The sequence below is a fragment of the Oncorhynchus mykiss genome, chromosome 2 (genome assembly GCF_013265735.2).
Source record: "Oncorhynchus mykiss isolate Arlee chromosome 2, USDA_OmykA_1.1, whole genome shotgun sequence".
Lineage (NCBI taxonomy): Eukaryota > Metazoa > Chordata > Actinopteri > Salmoniformes > Salmonidae > Oncorhynchus > Oncorhynchus mykiss.
This window is the reverse complement of record NC_048566.1, coordinates 16,072,311-16,077,308: the sequence shown is the minus strand read 5'-3', so window position 1 is coordinate 16,077,308 and position 4,998 is coordinate 16,072,311.

The following is a 4,998-nucleotide window of genomic DNA, read 5'->3' as shown; positions in this document are numbered from 1 at the left end:
ACTGTAAGTGAAATTGTTGCAATGTTCATATGTCTTCCAACTGTTCAGTTGGCTTGAAATATTTTGTATAGAATATGGTGCTCTAGTGTTTCTTATACCCTACACATACAGTACTTACTGTTTAGTATATATGAAGCACTAGACTACCATACTGTATGGCTTTGTTGTAACTGAGTACAGAAGGTGGTACATGATTAGTCATTTTACACTGAATTTGTACTTCACAATACCAATCTGTTTTCTATTGAATTAAATATTGCGTAGCAATCGAAGTCCAATATGTGTTTCATTATCTTTCTGGCACAAGTTGAAACGACACCCAATAACCCACCACTGTCAGCCTTCAATGGAATGGACTCTGTTTCTCTGTTGTTTTCTTTGGAAGGAGAGTCCTCTTCAGCTGGAATGCAAATGGGTGTAGTTATTCTTCATAAACCACATACAGTGGGGCAAAAAAATATTGTCTGCCACCAATTGTGCAAGTTCTCCCACTTAAAAGATGAAAGGCCTGTAATTTTCATCATAGGTACACTTCAACCATGACAGACAAAGTGAGAGAAAAAACTCCAGAAAATCACATTGTAGGATTTTTAATGAATTTATTTGCAAATTATGGTGGAAAATGTTTGTTATTGACCAAATACTTATTTATCTCAATACTTTGTTATATACCCTTTGTTGGCAATGACAGAGGTCAAAACTTTTCTGTAAGTCTTCACAAGGTTTTCACACACTGTTTCTGGTATTTTGGCCCATTCCTCCATGCAGATCTCCTCTAGAGCAGTGATGTTTTGAGGCTGTTGCTGGGCAACACAGACTTTCAACTCCCTCCAAAGATTTTCTATGGGGTTGAGATCTGGAGACTGGCTAGGCCACTCCAGGACCTTGAAATGCTTCTTACGAAGCCACTCCTTCGTTGCCCGGGCAGTGTGTTTGGGATCATTGTCATGCTGAAAGACCCAGCCACATTTCATCTTCAATGCCCTTGCTGGTGGAAGGAGGTTTTCACTCAAAATCTCACGATACATGGCCCCATTCATTCTTTCCTTTACACGGATCAGTCGTCCTGGTCCCTTTGCAGAAAAACAGCCCCAAAGCATGATGTTTCCACCCCCATGCTTCACAGTAGGCATGGTGTTCTTTGGATGCAACTCAGCATTCTTTGTCCTCCAAACACGACGAGTTGAGTTTTTACCAAAAAGTTATATTTTGGTTTCATCTGACCATTTGACATTCTCCCAATCTTCTTCTGGATCATCCAAATGCTCCCTAGCAAACTTCAGACGGGCCTGGACATGTACTGGCTTAAGCAGGGGGACACGTCTGGCACTGCAGGATTTGAGTCCCTGGCGGCGTAGTGTGTTACTGATGGTAGGCTTTGTTACTTTGGTCCCAGCTCTCTGCAGGTCATTCACTAGGTGTGGTTCTGGGATTTTTGCTCACCGTTCTTGTGATCATTTTGACCCCACGGTGTGAGATCTTGCGTGGAGCCCCAGATCGAGGGAGATTATCAGTGGCCTTGTATGTCTTCCATTTCCTAATAATTGCTCCCACAGTTGATTTCTTCAAACCAAGCTGCTTACCTATTGCAGATTCAGTCTTCCCAGCCTGGTGCAGGTCTACAATTTTGTTTCTGGTGTCCTTTGACAGCTCTTTGGTCTTGGCCTTAGTGGAGTTTGGAGTGTGACTGTTTGAGGTTGTGGACAGGTGTCATTAATACAGGTAACGCATGGAGGACAGAGGAGCCTCAAAGAAGTTACAGGTCTGTGGGAGCCAGAAATCTTGCTTGTTTGTAGGTGACCAAATACTTATTTTCCACCATAATTTGCAAATAAATTCATTAAAAATCCTACAATGTGTTTTTCTGGATTTTTTTTCTAATTTTGTCTGTCATAGTTGAAGTGTACCTATGATGAAAATTACAGGCCTCTCATCTTTTTAAGTGGGAGAACTTGCACAATTGGTGGCTGACTAAATACTTTTTTGCCCCACTGTATTCTACCATTCAAAAGTTTGGGGTCACTTAAAAATGTCCTTGTTTTCTATGAAAACATACATGAAATTAGTTGGAAGATTAATAGGAAATATAGTCAAGACGTTGACAAGGTTATACATTATTTATTTTTTATATAATTGTGTCCTTCAAACTTTGCTTTCGTCAAACAATCAATCACAGCCTTGCAGACCTTTGGCATTCTAGTTGTCAATTTGTTGAAGGAATCTGAAGAGATTTCACCCCATGCTTCCTGAAGCACGTCCCACAAATTGGATTGGCTTGATGGGCACTTCTTACGTAACATACGGTCAAGCTGCTCCCACAACAGCTCAATAGGGTTGAGATCTGGTGACTGTGCTAGCCATTCCATTATAGACAGAATACCTGCTGACTGCTGCCTCCCTAAATAGTTATTGCGTAGTTTGGGTCATTGTCCTGTTGTAGGAGGAAATTGGCTCCAATTAAGCGCCATCCACAGGGCGTTGCAAAATGGAGTGGTAGCCTTTCTTCCTCAAGATCTCTTTTACCCTGTACAAATCTCCCACTTTACCACCACCAAAGCACCCCCTGACCATCACATTGCCTCCACCATGCTTGACAGATAGCGTCACACACTCCTCCAGCATGTTTTCAGTTTTTCTGCGTCTCACAAATGTTCTTCTTTGTGATCCGAACACCTCAAAGTTAGATTTGTCTGTCCATAACACTTTGAGGACTTGAGGCGTCTGTTTCTCAAACTAGACACACTAATGTACTTGTCCTCTTGCTCAGTTGTGCACCGGGGCCTCCCACTCCTCTTTCTATTCTGGTTAGAGCCAGTTTGCGCTGTTCTGTGAAGGGAGTAGTACACAGCGTTGTATTAGATCTTCAGTTTCTTGACAATTTCTCACATGGAATTGCCTTAATTTCTCAGAACAAGAATAGACTGAAGATTTTCAGAAAGTTTTTGTTTCTGGCCATTTTGAGCCTGTAATCGAACCCACAAATGCTGACGCTCCAGATACTCAACTCATCTAAAGAAGGCCAGTTTTATTGCTTCTTTAATCCGAACAACAGTTTTCAGCTGTGCTAACATAATTGCAAAAGGGTTTTCTAATGATCAATTAGCCTTTTTAAAATGATAAACTTGCATTAGCTAACACAACATGGGCCTCTGTACGCCTATGTAGATATTCCACAAAAAATCTGCCATTTCCAGCTACAATAGTTATTTACAACATTAACATTGTCTACACTGTATTTCTGATCAATTTGATGTTATAAACCATATATGTACAGTACCTCCTTTAATCTTCCTTACTTAGAACTGTTCTGTTTTTCTTCCTCATCTTGAAATCATTCCAAAACTCTTTCTGTGGAAGAGCAGCCCGCTCAAACAGAAAGCATTCGTCAGTGATGTGTCTAACCAAAGTGTACTTATTGGGCGGTTGATTAATTACAGTAATTCCTTTCTGGCCACACACCTTTTGTTGATCCTTCTCTGGAAGTCTAGCCTTCGCAAACAAAACGTCACCGTCTATGTTTAGCTAGGTACCCCACCTTACTACTCTCGTAAAGCACTTCATTGTTGTTATGGCTCTTCTGTTGCAATGGGTCATTACCCTGTCTCTGTTAGTGGGCTGTCTATAATCTCCTTGTCTTCAACATCCTGTAACAAAAACTAACATTTGACAGTGATTCCTCCTCTCTCTATGGTTATCTTTGTCATTCACCTGTGTTTGCTATGTCAATTCTGTCATATTTAATAAAATGATGGCATGGTTGGATACCCCCCCCCCCCCCCCCCCCCCTATATCAAGTCCCCTCACTGCCTCTCTATTTAGATACCTCTACCCCCCCCCCCCCCCCCCCACCTATATCAAGTCCCCTCACTGCCTCTCTATTTTGATACCTCTACCCCCCCCCACCTATATCAAGTCCCCTCACTGCCTCTCTATTTTGATACCTCTACCCCCCCCCCCCTCACCTATATCAACTCCCCTCACTGCCTCTCTATTTAGATACCTCTACCCCCCCCCCCTCACCTATATCAAGTCCCCTCACTGCCTCTCTATTTTGATACCTCTACCCCCCCCCCCACCTATATCAAGTCCCCTCACTGCCTCTCTATTTTGATACCTCTACCCCCCCCCCCCCCCCCCCCCATACCAAGTCCCCTCACTGCCTCTCTATTTTGATACCTCTACCCCCCCCCCCCCCCCCCCACTTATCTCAAGTCCCCTCACTGCCTCTCTATTTAGATACCTCTACCCCCCCCCCCCCACCTATATCAAGTCCCCTCACTGCCTCTCTATTTTGATACCTCCCACCACACACACCCCACCCTTATTGTTGTGTGTTACAAACAGCCCCCACCCTCATTGTTGTGTGTTACAAACAGCCCCCACCCTTATTGTTGTGTGTTACAAACAGCCCCCACCCTTATTGTGTGTTACAAACAGCCTTTCATGTGGGGAAGTAGAGCGTGTAGATCCAGTCCTGTTGATGTATTTATAGAACCCACGGTACAGTCCTGTGTGTTTCTCTATCAATGTCTGAACTTGTATCCCTTGTGGCAGAGAGGTGCTTTGATCCTGTTAGATAGTCTGGGGAGGGAGGGAGGGACTGTGGGTCTGTCTCCCTAAAACCTGTACTCTCAGCTGTGTGTTATTTAGGCCTTCCATCAGGTGTGTGGCCCAAAGGGCTCTTTTACAGCTTCTACCCCCAAGACATATGACTGCTGAACAATGAATCATATGGTCACCCGGACTATTTATTTTAGCTTATGTTGTCAATATTTTCTTAACTTTATTTTTCTTAACTGCACTGTTGGTTAAGGGCTTGTAAATAAGCATTTCACGGTAAGGTCTACACCTGTTGAATTCGGCGCATGTGACAAATAAAATGTGATTTGTGCGTGTGTGTGGCATCCACGTGTTTTATAGAGGTGAAACGGGTAAATGAACCTTTAACAATGAACCGCTCACTCACCTCTGCTAAAGCACTGATGCTCACTGGCCCAT